Source organism: Filicampus tigris, chromosome 7 (assembly GCF_054856515.1).
Source record: "Filicampus tigris isolate MCC_2025a chromosome 7, RoL_Ftig_1.0, whole genome shotgun sequence".
NCBI lineage: Eukaryota > Metazoa > Chordata > Actinopteri > Syngnathiformes > Syngnathidae > Filicampus > Filicampus tigris.
The window spans coordinates 27,688,663-27,706,534 of NC_141223.1; the positions used below are offsets into that span (position 1 = coordinate 27,688,663).

Sequence of the window (17,872 nt, forward strand, 5' to 3'; positions counted from 1 at the left end):
GCAGCTATATTGCAGAAAGATGGATTGTTTCAAAGATATGAGTTGACTCTGAGGCTTTGTACATACACGCAGGCACACGTAAAAGGCGGTGACTGGTTCCCAGCGGGAGCTCATCCAACGATGGCACAAGTGGATTTACTTTTTCCACTGTGTACTATAGCTGACTGGGTGCGCATCATCGCAGCCTCTCGCTTAGTCTCGTCCACTATTCAAATGTGCCGTCGATTTAATCAGTGAAGCCGAATACTTCCTCCTCTGTTTTTGTAATGATGTGTTTGCTCTAATAAAGTTTGGTAAAAATCGGATAGTACAGTACAACAGCTATGTTTATATGTCATGAGCGCAGCGCAGCATGCTCCCAGCCGGCCAATGGCACGGACGACTTAGACATCGCCAAATAAAGTGTGAAAGTGTTTATTAGTTTTGTCTTAGGTTGTCTTAAAACAGCTTACCTTAACTACAATCCCACGTTACATTTTATCCAAAGGACTTTATTGATGTTATTGTGCAAAGATAAAGTTAATTCATGGTCCCCCTCCAGTGGCCATGCTCTTCTTCATTTTTTAATGAAGTAGAAGGCAACAAAGCGAAGAAGAAGAAGAAGAAGAAGCGGCCGTTTTTACTTTTACTTTTCACGACGACGACGACAAGTGCAGGATTGGATAAATTACACGATGGCATTCTAGTTAAGGTAAGTCAATTTCATGATAAAAATGAAAACTTTAACGTTTTTAGCGAACGTTCCATCGTGATCGTCAGCTGGTCGAAGCTAAATTCTGATCAGCCTGCAGCTTGGTATTTATTATTCATTTTGCATTTTTAAAGTTAAATTGATTGTTTAACAGCACGTCCGCCTCACAGTTCAGAGGTCGTGGGTTCGATCCTGGCTCCGGCCTCCCTGTGTGGAGTTTGCATGTTCTCCCTCGTGCCTGCATGGGTTTTCTCTGGGTACTCCGGTTTCCTCCCACATTCCAAAAACATGCATGAGAAGTTGATTGGACTCTCTAAATTGCCCCTAGGTGTGATTGTGAGTGCGGATGTTTGTCTTTGTGTGCCCTGCGATTGGCTGGCAACCAATTCAAGGTGTCCCCCGCTTACTGCCCGAAGACAGCTGGGATAGGCTCCAGCACGCCACGCGACCCTTGTGAGGATAAGCGGTATCGATAATGGATGGATGGATGGATGATTGTTTAACAAGTATTTAGAAGTGTGGGAACCATGTCGGGGGTTCGCAACAGAGTAACAGAGGCGCAATTCCCCCCAAAATGAAACGGTACAATAAATATCATATAAAATAATAATAATAATCATTAATAACAAAAATAAGTCCGACGCTACTTCGCGGTTTTTCACCTATCGCGCCGGGTTCTGTCCCCCCATTAACCGCGATGAATGAGGGATCACTGTGTAGCCTTTGGTTTAGCTTTGACAATCATTTGGTTATTTTTGCTTTAAGTAAATACATACACTACATACTGTACTGGTACAACTACTCCATTCTTCTTAATCTTTGCAAAGAACAGTTCAGAACATTAACAGTTCTTCAGAACATGAACAGGTTTGATAATCGGGTCCTCTCTCATCTCCCTGGTACTTTACATACTCCTCAGTATGTGTAGTTGAGTTATGACTTCTGATTTCTTGAGCACCGCAACTTTCTTGAAATTACCTCTTGTAGCGATGTCGCCACCTTACAAGCCTCAAGAAACTCATACCTGTCAAGTTGTACACTTTATTACATAGTAATTTGTATAGGTGGAAAAACCTTTTCAACCATATGTCGTACATCGCTGATTTCCATTGACGTGACAGCAGCCATTCGAAAATAATCTGTATGATTATATAAAGATATGTAAGGGCATGTCAGGTTCATCAGATAGACATTTATGAAAATCGCACAAAATAACGAGTTGAAAGACAGTCTCTTTGAATTTTACGCTATGTCACGCTAACAATTGCTAATATGAAGGTGATTGCAGGGCAAATTACAACTTTTGTAAGATTCAGTGCACCCCGGTTGACAGGTAAGCAAACTTCACCATCTTCATCATCATCATCAAGATGACCCTGGGGTGTCTACAAAGGCGATTTCAGTTTCTATCTGACGGGGGTGTCAGCACCCACCCCTATCACAAGTTCCTGACATTCCAGAGTCAAGTGACACTCAAAACTGCAGAGCCATTAAAACTTGCACTCTCATGTGTATGCAATTTTGAGAATCACTTGTTATATTGTATAATATTACAAATGTGTTTTCATGTTATGTTTCATGTCTGATCATTATCTACATTAATGAATTGGGCCAACAGTTACAGCTGTGGATTAAAATGTGTCATTGTCTTCTGAATCCTTTGTGATTGATTGATTGATTGAACAATTGTTAGGTTTCAAAGCTTTATTATATGGGAATAATATTTTTAAAGTATAATACCAAAGATGTACAACTTCTCCAATTTCCCCCCAATTTTACTGATTTGGCTGGATAGGGGGTGTCGACAAGACCCCCCTCTAGTCCTAAATGAGACTGCTGGAGGAGCCTGGCTTGAGTTCAGCCCTTAAAGTTGAAGCCACTTCCTGTCGCTCTCTCTCTTCTGAACACTCTCTTCAACTCTCCTCGACTCTTCGACTCTCTTCTTGACCTCTGGCTGAGCGCCAGGTCCTGACTGAGGCCACTTTTTTCCTTAGCCGCACTTTTTTTCTTCCAAGAATTTTTTCTCCCCCCTTTACTGGCATAGCCACAAGTGCTCGTGTGCAGTTTTGTGCATTGGAGGGCCAGGTACAGTGACTTTGACTACACAGGAGCAAGCTCAACTAACTTGTTGGCCACACCAGGCACCCAAAACACCTCCAGTGAACCTCTGAACAGAGGGCCGGAGATCTCAACAGCCAAGAACGCCACACGCTAGTCCTATGAGCAATGCGAGGCTGCCTTTTTCCTTTTTCTTTTTCCATTTGTCTTCTTCTGCTCCACATTTTTCCTGCCACCTCCTGTTTTCACCACTTGGCCAGGTCGGTTGCGAGGCTCGACTCAGGACGAACTCCTCACAGCTCATCCATTCCACGGTCAACTAGCGAGTGCAAAATTACCACTTTACTTTACTCTTTTTTGCCAGTCCGCCCTCCGTCCACAACCTGGGTACCTTTCCGTCTTCGTCCCTCCTCCTTATTTATAAAAATGATCATCCTCTGACCCTGTCCATCCTCGTCCTTTTAAAGCGCTTCCGTCCTTACATTCCGTGAGCACAGAAAAAGAAACATCCATGCATGACATTATTTCAAGCTCATTAGCTAGCTAATTTCCTATGCACATCTTGTATCTTGAGTGGATTGAATTGTTTACAACTGTTTAACTACGATAGCTTTTTGCTGATAACAACCACCGTTGTGATGATGATGATGATGATGATGATGATGTTGCTGATGATGATGATGCGGACAGGAGCAAGCCAGGGGACATCACGAGAAAATTTAAGATTGCGTAATAACACGATACTATTGGGTTTTGTTGCACGTTTTCATTTTTTAATGCATTATTTCGCATTAAAATAATTATTGCAAAATAAGGCAATGTTATTTTAGGAGGAGAACGAACGTCTTCCACTTTACTTCACTTCACACAGAGCTTTCAGTGTTTTTAGTCCTCTTCAGTGAAATGAACGCCCACTAGAGGGCCAACTATGTCTGTGAGAACAATATTGTAGGGAGGGAACACACATGAAAAAAAGCACTCCGGTGTTGTGCAGGCTTCACAGGCAGTCTTGCTTTTTAAAAGAACCCAACACAACATGTCAGCCGGTACTTGACCCGGTTCGAGACGATTAGAAGGATGGACAAAAACCTACCTCTGTCCTTGCTCAGTCCATAATATTTAAAAGAGTTCTCCTCCTTTATCTGACCGTCCACAAAATAGGCATCCACCATTCCATCCCTGGGACGGAATGCACTTCTCTGGTAGTTTTCTTATGATGTATTCCTCTCAATTCCCATGTAGATTTAGGAAAATAAATATTCACCTCATAAAACTGCATTGTGTACTGTGTATGCTTAAATAAAAGGTATTAACCTTGTAATGGCAACTCTGACTGCTTTCTTGCCTCTGTAGGAGCGGGTGGATAACACCTAGTTTGACGTGACATATCTTCTCTCTCAGACTCCTCGTTTCTATCCATCCATCCATCCATCCATTATCTATACCGCTTATCCTCACAAGGGTCGCGGGGAGTGCTGGAACCTATCCCAATCTTAGTTTGCTGATAAAGAAAATAATACAAACACAAACCAATTCCTCGCCTATTTCTATCATAGTCAACTTTAATGTTCGGTGATTCGTTCATGTGTCTAAAGTCAGTTGAACCTATTTGTCATTGAAATTAATATGTACGTAAGATATAGCTTGTGAGTATATCATATCAAAGATGAGTATATGTATTTGTTTTGATTTTGCCATGTTTTAATCTTCTGTCTGTAGCCTGGTCAGCATTGCAAATTCCGTACCTGGATAAATAAAAGTTAAATAAATGAAATAAATACATGGCTTCATTAACAGCTCTTATGGAGTTTTTAGTTACAGCAGCGTGAAGTAAGTTTTGGAAAGAAATATATATATTGTGACTTTTTATTTGTGCACATTAAAATACAAAATACGCACAGCCAGAAGCCTGACTGAATTTTCTAGTCTTGCACCCGGACCAACTCGGCATTGTTCACAACCTGGAAAAGTGTCTGGCTTGCCACACGTCATTTTCTGCCACAGTGAACTCCTGGTGATTTCCATTTCCATTTCTGAGATTGAATCGCGGGTCCCATTCCCTACGCGCTTTCCTATTGACATTATAGAAACGCAAATTTAATAACAGAATTGTCCTACAAGTTACTGTAAGTGAAACATCTTACTGACATGGGCTAACGCTGGATGCTTCTGGTAGCTGGCTGGAGAGCTCACACTGCATTGGAAACTTCTTCAGCATGTGCAACAGCTGCAAATCCAAAAAAGTGCAGAAAAATGTCATAGTTTAGAATTAGTGGATATAAGTCTGTGATTCATGCAGTCCTTTGCATTGTATGTTCAACAGTTGTTGTTTTTTAAATATATTTATTCACATCCAGGATCCAGGAGGAGTTGATTGGTCTCCTTTTCCGTTTACATGTTGACATACAAAAGCAAAATGAGCAACAGTAAATAATTTAAGTGCCCTACTTAAATTTGTAAAATGAAATTTACCAGGACTGGCGATGCTTGAGTCGCAGGAGACACTACACATTTGTGTAGCGGATGACGATGGCTCATGATTTCTTTACTTGAAACTGTCTCAAAAGGGTCCATCCAGAACAGCTGTAAATCAAAAACTATTAAATTATATGGGCCCGTAATTTAAGCCTTACGTTTGCATTTTATTTTTAACAGTTGTCTTTTTAACATGTATTTGAGGTGGAAGTTATTCAAAATGCAATGCTTCACTATTTAGGTATTTTTCCCTGTATGTAAACGCAATGTTTTATTTTTAAACTGAGTATTACAGTGGCTTACAAAACGAATCTACTTTCTGTAAATACAGTAAATCCACTATCCTGTTTTATGAATACTTCAGTGGTGAGACTTTGAAAAGCTAACCATGTTCTGTGCACATGCACTCACACAATTTGTGTTTCTGCTGTAAATTACTACAACTGATAACTACTATGACAATATTCCAAGTCTTACTTAGTATTTCATGTTTACCTTTGTCAGTAGCACCACCGCAGAATCCATTGGTCCCGTTGTTACGGTTCAACTGGCTTCCAGATTAACTGGCTCCGATTCCAGATGTGGCCGTTAGGACAATATCAAAAGGTCATTTTGTGTTTCCTCTCTGCAGATTCGTCATAAGCTAGTAATTGTAAACATAGTAAAAATGAAAATAAATAAATAAAAGAAAAGGTGGAGGCCGGTACTTGAAACCATGCGCGGTGAAGCATAAAGAAAGACATGCATCCCGTGCCGCTGCCTAACCACTGCGCCACGAACTGACACACTTTCGGAGGCACACAATGAATACTTGTAGATCGGAATAAGTACCCCAGCAGGGTGGCACAAATTAATCTGGTGTTAAATGTATACGCCCATGTCAACTGGCCACTGGGAAGCAACTTGACATGGTCGCGATCGCGTTGCTTTTCGCCTAAATTAAAGTTCGTACCTGACAGTCCCGCGGACACGGATGCGCCGAAATCACTGATGAGTGATGAATACGTGCATGGATGTGAAAATAAGTGGCCAAAAAGAAGCATCAACATGTTTGAGGCGATGTTGTAATTGGCTCCATCCGAAAAGGAAGATATACGCATAACTGCTGTCTGTCGTCTGATCGCACTGTTTTCCAACTCATTCATAAGCACGCGGAACAGCACACGTGGATTTGTCATCTTGGGCAACAGCAGCATTCTTATTTTCATTATTCGATCATTTTGCAGCGATCGGAACTGAGTGTTCTATATATATGTCTCATTTAGGGGCGATTTCGCCCAAGTGTCAAAGTCAATAAACAGCGTCTCGTTCCCCACTCTGGATTGACTCCAAGAAAGTGGGCAAATACAAGTTAGAAATAAACAAAAAGATCTGGACAACGGTGGTACTCGAACCCATCATGTCAAAACGGAACAGAAGGGTGCATTACCGCTGATCATGTCACTAGCCTATATGAATGACTACAACGTACGCCGTACGGTCCCTATAGATTAAAAAGAATGGCTCATGGGAGCACTGATGGCATTTGCGTGTCAACTAGCTTCTGGGAAGCAACTTGACATGGTCGCGTTCACAAGTATTTGTTTATTTATAACTTTTGTTTCCCCAATTTCTTGCAGTCGATCCAGAGTGGGGAACGCGCTGCTGTGTATTGCCTGTTTATTGACTTCATTTGGGCCGAAATCGCCCCTAAATGAGACATATAGAACACTCAGTTCCGATCGCTACAAAATGGTTTGATAATGAAAATAGGAATGTTTCTGTTACCCAAGACCACTCCGCATGTGCTGTTCCGCGTGCTTATTTATGAATAAGTTGCAAAACAGTGCGATCAGACGACAGACAGCAGTTATGCGTATCTTCCTTTTCATGGAGCCGATTACAACATCGCTTCAAACATGTTGACATAGTTCTGCAATGCCTCCTTGAAAACAAACTAATTGTCAAAGCAGAAAAATGTGAGTTTGGGGTCCCTTCTATTAGTTTTCTTGGCATTCTCGACCAAGGTCAGGTTCGGCCAGATCCCGCCAAAATTGAGGCAGTGTCAAATTGGAAAGTCCGTTCTTTGCGCAAAAGGCTCCAGCAGTTCCTGGGGTTTGCAAACCTCTAGAGGAGGTTCATCCGTGACGACAGCAAGGTCACTGAACCCCTCACTCAACTCACCTCGGCAGCCTCTCCCTTCACATGGAACCCCAAAGCTAATGTGCCTTCAAACACCTCAAACAACTGTACATCTCTGTCCCGGCCCTCCTCCTTCCTGATCCTTCTCTCCAGTTCATCGTCGAAGTGGATGCTTCTAACTTTGGGGTTGGGGCTGTGCTCTCCCAGAGAAGTTCCAGAGATTAAAAGGTTCATCCTTGTGCATTCTTTTCATGCAAATTGTCCCCCGCAGAGAGAAATGATGTTGGTAACTGTGAATTGTTGGGTGTGGTGGCTGCTCTTCAGGAGTGGAGACATTGACTGGAGGGAGCTAATATCCCATTCCTGGTACTAACAGATCACAAAAAACCTCGCATATCTGCAATCCGCCAAGCACCTGAATTCCCGGCAGGCTCGTTGGGCCTTGTTCCTAAAAAATCAACTCGGTTAACTCAGTTTTATTTATTTCCTGACCTCTGCTCACTGTGTGTGTGTGTGTGTGTAGAGAGTCACTGTCGCAAGGACAGACTTTTACGTAGGTTTACTTTAAAAAGCTGCTTGACGGCTCATTGGAGGATTCCAAAATCAGGAGTTTGACGTCACTTGCATCGACTGCTATCAAAGAGATTTCTCTGACCATCGCCCCAAGGGTTTCCTGCAACCACTGCCCATCCCCAGCCATCCCTGGTCCCACCTCTTGATTGATTTTTACTCTGGTCTGCCTCCCTTTGATGGAAACACGGTCAAATTGACCGTCGTTGACCGATTCTCCAAGATGGTTCACTTTGTTCCATTACCCAAACTTCCTCCACCCTTGAGACTGTGAACATCTTAGTGAACCACATCTTCAAGCTTGCATTGACATTGTTTCTGACCAGGGTCCCCAGTTCCCATCCCAGGTATGGCAAGCTTTCTGTAGTGCTCTGGGGGCATCCTCTAGCCTGTCTTCCGGTTATCATCTGCAGACCAATGGACACTCGGAGAGAATCAGTCAGGACCTGGAATCAGCCCTTAGATCTGTCTCGGCCTGCCATCCATCCTACTGGAGCCTACACCTTCCATGGGTCGAGTATTCCCACAATTGCCTGATTTCCTCATCCAAGGGCACGCCTCCATTCATGGTCGCTATCAGCCCCCACTATTCCCTTCGCAGGAGCAAGGGGTCGCTGTTCCCTCTGTTCGTGCCCACCTCCGTCGCTGTCATGCCATCTGGAGACATGCCAGAGCTGCCCTGTCCTGCACAGCCCAGTGCAACCGTCAACTGGCAGATAGACATCGCTCTCCTCCCCTGAACTTTCGCCCGGGTCAAAAGGTTTGGCTATCTGCCCGTGACCCTCTGCTCCAGACTGATTCCTGTAAGATAGCACCCAGGTTCATCCCTGGGTGAAGAGTGTGAGAGACCCCTCATACCACATTTCCTGCACATTTGTAATTAGGTGTTTAACCATATCAAATGCTTCTTGTCGGCAACAATAATAATAAACAAATATTAACAACAATAGAAAAGTCGACCTCTACTTTGCAGAAATTCACTCATTAAAGCGGGGGACTAAGAATGTATCACCTGCGAAAAGTGAGGAACACTGGACACAAATAGTATTCCTATATCTCCTTGCTGCTATTCTCAGTACGAGATCTTCAACTATTACAGATGCCGATCCATAGATAATCTATTGGAATCAATGTCACTTCTACCCATAATCTCAGTCCGGTTACTTCTTATCCCACCATTGGCTAATTCCATCATGCTCCAATCCCCATTACAAAAAATATTTTTTTTCTTTTTTATACATAGGGTATGCCTTCAACATTCCCTCGTGATTGGTTGTAATACTGCGTTTTATTGCTCCTAAACAAAGTCATTACAGCTAATCAGAAACGAATAAAATAACTAACTGCAACATCACAAACAAAATAAAAAACACAACAAATGAGGTTAATTATCCCAACAAATTAAAAAGAACAACATTGTTTTGAAACTGAAAACTTATTAAGGCTACATCTTACATTTATAAATTGAACTACATTTCCAGCAAATAAATCCGTTGTGTCTGTCTATCAATCAATATCATAGGTGAATTGTATTATTATTGTTATTATTATTATTATTATTTTTATTATTGTTATTATTATCACTATTATGAGCTCTCAGGGGCCATTCATTCATTATGTAGACCGCCTACCTTCATAAGGGTTGCGGGTTTGCTGGAGCCTATCCCAGCTGAAATTGGGTAAAAGGTATCCCCTGAACTGGTTGCCAGACAATCGCAGGGCACATGTAGACAAACGAACATTCACACTTACAATAATACCTAGGGACAATTCAGAGTGTTCTATTAAGATACCACGCCTGTTTTCGGAATGGGGGGGGGGTATGAATACCTGCAGGAAACCCACGCAGGCATGTGGAGAACATGCAAACTCCATACAGGAAGGCCGGGGCCGGATTCGAACACACGACTTCTACACTCTGAGGCAGATGTGCCAATCTCCACTGGCCCACCTATACAAAATATTTGGTTAGTACATAGAAATTGGGAAAAATCAGCAATGCTTTCGTCAACTTTGTACACCTAATGCGCAACGGATGTCATTCCTTGATCAGGTCATCAATGGTGATTGTCACATCCTTATCAATATTACATTGTCCTCATTTTCACAAACAAACCAGTACTTCCACGCCTTTTATCTGTTGTTTTGTCTAAATACTCTGTCATCCTCCAGCTCCTTGTCAAGTCCTGAACCAAATCTTGGAGATTGCCACAACATCAAATTTCAACATTATCTGTTATAGGTCAGTGCTTTAGGAGGCCAGTGCCTTGCCTGCCTCTCAAATTCACCGGAGAGATGAACGACAAATGAGCGAGTCTTTCTTCCTCCGACTTTCTTCTTTTTTGAGACTACTCCGAAGTTTTTCTTTGGTAGCAGCGGATCGCCGATTCCATCAGTCTCTGACACCGGCGAGCTTCCTTCGCTGCCCTCCAGCTGCTCAACTGCCTTCATCCACCGGGCGACAACACGCAACTATGTCCTTGTGTACTACTTGCGCTCGTCTCATTGAAAGGCTTTCCCTGCTCGAGGGACGTGTCCACCAGCTAGAGCAGAATAATGTGGTAACCGTAGATGTGTTGGACACAACTGTTAGTATGGGTTGTAGCCAACCTGCTAGTCCGGTTAGCATTAGCCCTAAGCGGCCTGTTAATCGCGGTGAGCCTGTTCAGACGCATAACAGATTCAGCCCGTTAGCTAGTTCCATTCCACCTCGGTCTACTGGCTTCCGTACTTTAGTAACAGGTGACTCCATTACACGTAACATTAAGCTTAAAAATCCAGCCTCAGTAATGTGTATTCCTGGGGCCAGAGCACCCGACATTGAGCTAATCTTAAGGAGCTGACTCGCAAAAGGAATAGCATCAGCATTCAGGTGGGGGTGTAGCCTTTATTTATGAATCTGATTTCAAATTTAGCCCGCATTCTAGCGACGCCATTAAAACATTTGAAGTACTCTGTTTTATTCTCACAATTATTTACCGTCCCCCCGGCTCGTACGCTGGATTTTTAGATGAGTTCTCTGAGTTTTTGGCGGATTTGGTAACTCATGCAGATAATTTAGTGATTATGGGTGACTTTAACATTCTTATGAATCTCCTCTCGGAACCACTTACAGCGGCGTTTCAGAAAATAATTGATAGTTTTGATTTTACGCAGATAATTAACGAAGCGACAAATAAAAATGGTAATACTTTAGATGTGGTACTAACCTGAGGTTTAGCATTTTCAAATGTAATGGTATTACCGTATACTACTGTTATGTCGGACCATTACTTTGTAAAATTTGAAGTGCGGTCTCATTACCATCGTCCTGACCACAATCAAAGCTTTAGCAGCCGAAATATTAGTTCTTCAACTACGGCCTCGCTGTCTGAGCTACTGCCCCTGGCAACTGCTTCGTTTCCGAGCTATATTGGTTCGATTGACAATCTCGCGAATGATTTTAATGCTGCTCTGTTAAATGCGCTTGACTCCGTAGCACCATTAAGACTCGTCCTAAACGGCCAACTCCGTGGTTTACTGAGGAAACCCGCTCACTTAAACAAGCATGTAGGAAGCTAGAGGGCAAATGGCGTGTGACTAAGCTTGAGGTCTTCCATCAGGAATGGTGTGAAGCTTACTAATATACAAAGAAGCACTCGCCTTAGCCAAAACTAATTTCTTTTCCAGGTTAATTGTTCTAAATAAAAACAATCCTAAATATTTATTTGATACAGTGGCAATGCTAACGCAACAGCTGCCGACCTCAAATAGCTCCTCCCATTCAGCCCATGACTTCATGCAATTCTTTACGCAGAAGATTGAGCGCACACGGGATGCGATTAAGGACACCGCTCCTAAAAACCCTGAATTCCGCGAATACTGATGCAAGCAGGGGTATTATGGTTAACAACTGTCTGACCACCCTATCTCTTTTTAATATAGTATCTCTTGAAAGCCTGACAAAATTAGTTGGTGTGGCAAAACCTAGAACCCTCCGTCTTAAATATCATTAACCTATCACTCACCTCGGGCACTGTACCAGCAGCTTTTAAGACAGCTGTTATTCAACCCCTGCTTAAGCGGCCAAAATTTGATCCAGAGAACCTCAGTAATTGTAGGCCTGTTTCAAATCTCCCGTTTATTGCGAAAATTCTCGAAAAGGTTGTAGTGCAACAGCTTTTAATGAGGTTTCCGGTTCCGGCGCCGCGCGAGTGGCAGCCCGCTACAGAAGCTCCGGCTCATCGGTGAGCCTTTTCGTGTGTTTTTGTCTCTACCTCATACCTTTTTCATATGGTTGATAGTCGTAACTTGCGTAGCAATGGACACCCAAACTGCGGTATTCTTGCTGCTGCTATTTTTTGCGCGATCGTGTCCGGCGACTTGGCTCGGAGCCGCGGCCCCATTGTTTACAGCCGGAATCAGCTGTTAGCACTCCGTGCTAACCCTGCGCCGGCTCCCGGGGCATGACCCGATATACCCCGTGAGCTGAGGAGGAAGAGACGGGGATCTCGTACGGGGGTTAAACACCGGGAAAGGAGGAGACGATACCATCCCGTCCTCCCGTCTGTTATCATGGGGAATGTTAGATCGCTCCCCAACAAGATGGACGAGCTAGCGGCGCTTATCCGGCATGAGAGGGACTTCCGGGAGGCTAGCTTGATGCTATTCACGGAGTCGTGGCTAACAGCGCTCACGCCGAACGCGGTCGTAGAATTGGACGGCTTTCAAATCATACGCGCGGACAGGACGCTGGAGAGTGGAAAGAGGAAAGGAGGAGGGCTGGCTGTGTTTGTGAACGATAGATGGTGTAATCCTGGGCACATCACGATTAAGGAGCAGCTTTGCAGCAGGGATATTGAGCTGCTAGCTGTTGGCATGAGGCCATTCTACATCCCGCAAGAGTTTAGTCATGTGATCGCGGTGACCCTCTACGTCCCACCAGCTGCCAGCAGCGACACAGCCTGTGATGTCTTGACTGCAGCAGTGAGCAGGCTACAAACACAGTACCCAAATGCCCTGATACTCATCTCTGGTGACTTCAATCATTCCTCCCCTTCCTCCTCTCTGCCTTCATTCACACAGTATGTCTCGATGCTCAAGGGGAAGACATTAGTAGTCTAACGGACACTGTTACAGACTACATAAATTTCTGCACGGAGAACACCATACCCACCAGGACAGTAAGGTGTTTCTCCAACAACAAACCCTGGATCACACCAGACATAAAAGCTCTCCTGAAGGAGAAGAGGAGGGCTTTTGCGTCAGGCAACATAAATGAGCGTAAGACTGTGCAGCGCCAGCTGAGGAGGAGGATCAGAGAGGGGAAAAGGTCCTACAGGAAGAGGATGGAGGAGCAGCTGCTGCAGAATAACGCCAGGGGAGTCTGGAGGGGCCTGAAGACCATCTCAGGCCACGGACAACCCAAGACCCGGACTGGGGGGGACCTGCAGTGGGCAAATGAGCTGAATCTCTTTTTCAATAGGTTCGATCAGATGCCTGGCTCCACTCAGTCTCTCCTGCTGCAGCCTCCACCTACTCCTCCTGCTGGGCGTGTCACCCCCTCCCCCCTTTTCTCCACAGTCTCCAGCTCCCAGCTACACCAGATAGCCACCATCCCTCCTGCCCAGCCTTGGCCTTCACAACATCTCAGGTGAGGAACCAGCTGAAGAAGATGAAAGCGAGGAAGGCAGCGGGTCCAGATGGCATCAGCCCCCAGCTCCTCAAATCCTGCGCAGACCAGCTGTGTGGAATTGTCCAGCACATGTTCAACCTGAGCCTGAAGCTGGGCAGGGTCCCCCAGCTATGGAAAACATCCTGCCTGGTCCCGGTGCCAAAGACCCCCCACCCGAAGGAGCTCAACAGCATCAGACCAGTGGCGCTGACGTCTCACCTGATGAAGACCCTGGAGAGACTGGTCCTTGTCCACCTTCGCCCCCTGGTGAGCTTCTCGATGGACCCACTCCAGTTCACATATCAGCCTGGCATCAGTGTGGATGATGCCATCATCTACCTCCTCCACACTTCACTCTCCCACCTGGAGAAGGCGGGGAGCACTGTGAGGATCATGTTCTTTGATTTCTCCAGTGCTTTCAACACCATCCAGCCCACCCTACTGGGAGACAAGCTGGAGCGGGCGGGGGTGGCCCACTACCTCACCACATGGATCCAGGACTACCTCACAAACCGGCCACAGTATGTGAGGACACAGGACTGTGTGTCTGACGTGCTCCTCTGCAGCACGGGGGCCCCACAGGGAACTGTCTTGGCTCCCTTCCTGTTCACCCTCTACACCTCAGACTTCAACTAAACACCCCTACCTGTCACGTGCAGAAGTTCTCTGGCGACTCTGCGATTGTCGGCCTCATCACAGGCGGAGATGATCGGGAGTACAGAGAACTTACTCAGGGTTTTGTAGACTGGTGCCAGCAGAACCGCCTCCTGATCAATGCGGGGAAATCCAAAGAAATGGTGGTGGGTTTCGGTAGGCGCCAGCACGCTTCACCTGCACCAGTGAATATCCGTGGAACAGATGTTGAGAGAGTCTCAACTTACAAGTACCTGGGTGTTCATCTGAACAATAAACTGGACTTATGCGACAACACAGACGCCCTCTATAGGAAGAGTCAGAGCAGACTCTTCCTACTCAGGAGACTGAGGTCTTTTGGGGTTCAGGGGACACTCCTCAGGAACTTTTATGACTCGGTGGTTGGATCGGTCGTCTTCCAGGGAGTGGTCACCTGGGCAGGCGGCGTCTCGGCCCGGGACAAGAAGCGGCTGGACAAACTGGTCAGGAGGGCCGGCTCTGTCCTGGGCTGCTCCCTGGACTCTGTGGACTCGGTGGGGGACAGGAGGATGTTGGCCAAGCTGTCATCAATGCTGGGCAACCCGGACCACCCCCTCCAGGGCACCCTAACAGCACTCCACAGCACCTTCAGTGACAGACTGTTACACCCTCGCTGTGCAAAGGAGAGATTCCGCCGTTCCTTCTTGCCTGCTGCTGTCAGACTCTTTAACAAGAACATTGTGTAGTCTCTACAAACTGGCGGACATTGGTGCAATTGTGCAGTCCTGCACCTGAGCTCATATCGTGCAATACCCAATATTCCCCACTACTGTAATACCGTGCAATACTCAACATTCCCCACTACTGTTAGTCTAGTTTTATTTTCATCCAATGCTGTTCCTTACATTTCACTACAGCACTGCAGCACTGTCACTTACTTAGAGTATTTTTCCTCTGTACTATGTACAGGCCAAAATGAGTGTTCCTCATACTTTTTATGTAGATGTACGTTGGTGTGTATATACATGTGTATGTACACATGTTACTGCTTATATTTACATAGGTTTGATCCCGAATGTTTGCCGTCAATGTTATACATTAATGGCTACATTATGCCGCCGTCCCTGTGTGACCTATATCTTTGCTGCTGTAACAATGAAAATTTCCCCACTGTGGGATCAATAAAGGCATTCTTATCTTATCTTATCTTATCTTAGTGACTATATGGCCGCTAATAATCGATTTTAAATTCTTCAGTCAGGATTTAAAGCCCATCACTCTACTGAGACGGCTCTCGCCAAAGTAACTAATGATCTTGACAAGGACAAGAAAGTTCGATAATATTACCCCGATATTAGCCGATTTGCTTTGGCTCCCAGTCCACTTGAGATGCGATTTCAAGGTTTTGGTACTTACCTACAAAATACTGCACGGCTTAGTACCTTCCTATCTCGTCGACTTAGTGATACCATATGTTCTGAGCCGAAACCTTCGGTCACAAAGTGCCGGCCTTTTAGTGATCCCTAGAGCCAAGAAGAAGTTCGCAGGCTCCAGAGCGTTTTCTATTGGGGCACCGATGCTTTGGAATGCCCTACTCGCGGATATTAGAGGTACTACCTCAGTAGAAATGTTTAAAACACGACTTAAGACTTATTTGTACGATTCTGCATTTAGTTGAACTTTTTGTTTTGGCCTCTTTACTGCTGCTTCTATACTTTTTCTGCCCCCTTTTCGCAGGCTTGCGAACTAGGTGATGACGACCAAATTGGAGGTTGCTGTTCGATCCAACAGCAACTGACTACTACAAGATTGGAGGCTGACCACATCCTCGGAGGCGCTGCTATGAAGATTTCTACATTGACCATTGGTTTTTTTTTTTAGCTTTTCCTTGCCCTCCTGGGGGTTAAGATCAGGGGATGTCGTGTATATGATCTGGTGCATATGTGAAGCCCTTTCAGACTTTCTTTTGATTGAGGGCTGCATAAATAAATTTGACTTGACTTGACTTGACTAGGTCATGTCCAGTGTGTCTTGCTATTGAAACTAAAAGTGAAAAGTGTCCTGTCTATCCATCTCTCATTTTTTCTTAGAGTAGCCCCCTGGGAAAAATATCAACGTAGATATATTTTTAGCCAAGTACCACTCACAAGCGCAAAGCATTTTGATAGAAAAAAACACAACAAGAAAACAAAAACTTAATACAAAGGTGTTGTGTCATTATGTATTTCTTATTAAACTCAATTAATTTATCATTTTATTTTATTTATTTTTTTAGACTCTGGCATGGATGGTAATATCTTAATCGTTTATAATCTCACATTTAATCACATATAATCTCCCTTTTTGGGAACCCGTGGTCAAATGTCAGGATCACTTGCACCAGAATTCATGTCCTGTCCTTGTCTGATTACGTCTGGCAACATAGCAAGATAGTCATGGGACAACTCTATAACACATTACAGAGAAACCTTGATTGTATAAAGATTTTTGTCAATCAATAGGTAGTAGACGGCTTAACTAAAGTGAGCAAAAGAAAAGGAAGATATAAAATTATAGACCTGTATCGCTGTTATCAATCAATCAATCAATCACATTTTATTTATATAGCACTTTTCATACATAAAAATGCAACTCAAAGTGCTTTAAAACATTCAAAGCAAAACATAGAATTATCTTCAATCAAAAGAAAAGATAAATTATTTAAAAGTTGTTGAAAGCCAAACTAAAAAGGTGTGTCTTGAGCTTCCTCTTAAAAATATCAACAGTCTCTGCAGACCTGACATCCTCTGGCAGGCTATTCCAAAGGTGAGGACCAAAATGGCTGAATGCAGCCTCGCCATGCATTTTGGTCCTCACCCTTGGAATAAATAAAAGGCCGGCGCCAGAGGACCTCAGGATCCGCGAGGGCTGGTATGATAAAAGCAAATCAGATAAATAAGATGGCCCAAGACCATTAACACATTTATAAACTAATAAAAGTACTTTAAAATCGATCCTGAAACACACAGGGAGCCAATGCAGCAATTTCAAAACTGGCGTAATGTGCTCCCGCCCTCTGGTTCTCGTCAGCACCCGAGCGGCTGAATTCTGCAGTAGTTGCAGTGGTGAAATGCTCTTTTTCGGGAGGCCAGAGAGCAGGGCATTACAGTAATCTAAACGACAGGAAATAAAGGCATGCATCAGCACTTCCGTGTTAGCCTGAGAGAGAAACGGGCGGACTCTGGCGATATTCTTAAGGTGATAAAAACCAATCTTGGTTACATTTTTAATATGAGGAATAAAACTGAGCTCAGAGTCAAAAATGACGCCAAGGTTCTTCACACAGTGTGAGGGATTAAAAATGTGTAGTTTTGGTAAAAGCTTCTCTCTCTGACCTTCGGGACCGATAACTAAGACCTCAGTCTTGTCCTCAGTGAGCTGTAGGAAATTATCTGCCATCCATGACTTGATATCTAAAATGCAATTTAAAAGGGTATCAATGGGTCCTGTGTCATCAGGAGACACGGCAATATACAGCTGCGTGTCATCAGCATAGCTGTGAAAGCTGATGCCGTGTCCCCTGATGACATCCCCGAGGGGAAGCATATAAAGATTAAAAAGTAAGGGGCCTAAAATCGAACCTTGAGGAACCCCACATTTAATTTCATGAGTTTTAGAGGAACAAGTATCCATACTTACAAAGAAATATCGGT

At 44.3% G+C, this 17,872-nt stretch overlaps 1 protein-coding gene and 1 pseudogene across 12 annotated transcripts in view; one reads left to right on the forward strand and one right to left on the reverse strand.

Annotated features, from left to right (window-relative positions):
• The window catches only part of brip1 (BRCA1 interacting helicase 1), a 302,307-nt gene that overhangs the window by 44,599 nt on the left and 239,836 nt on the right, over positions 1 to 17,872 (reverse strand). For 7 of the 12 annotated variants that reach the window (XM_086034853.1, XM_086034852.1, XM_086034839.1 and 4 more), the window contains 5 exons: positions 8,553 to 8,742; positions 5,720 to 5,867; positions 5,222 to 5,332; positions 4,898 to 4,976; positions 4,711 to 4,821 (listed from right to left, as the gene is read on the reverse strand). The exons of 1 other annotated variant lie outside the window; for it this stretch is intronic. The gene's annotated coding sequence lies outside the window, so the exon portion shown is untranslated. Of the gene's footprint in view, positions 1 to 4,710; positions 4,822 to 4,897; positions 4,977 to 5,221; positions 5,333 to 5,719; positions 5,868 to 8,552; positions 8,743 to 9,546; positions 9,614 to 9,745; positions 9,867 to 17,872 lie in introns of all 12 variants that reach the window. 4 more of the 12 variants (XM_086034833.1, XM_086034834.1, XM_086034836.1 and 1 more) reach the window with 4 other exon arrangements.
• Positions 8,482 to 11,780, forward strand: LOC147145405 (uncharacterized; annotated as a pseudogene).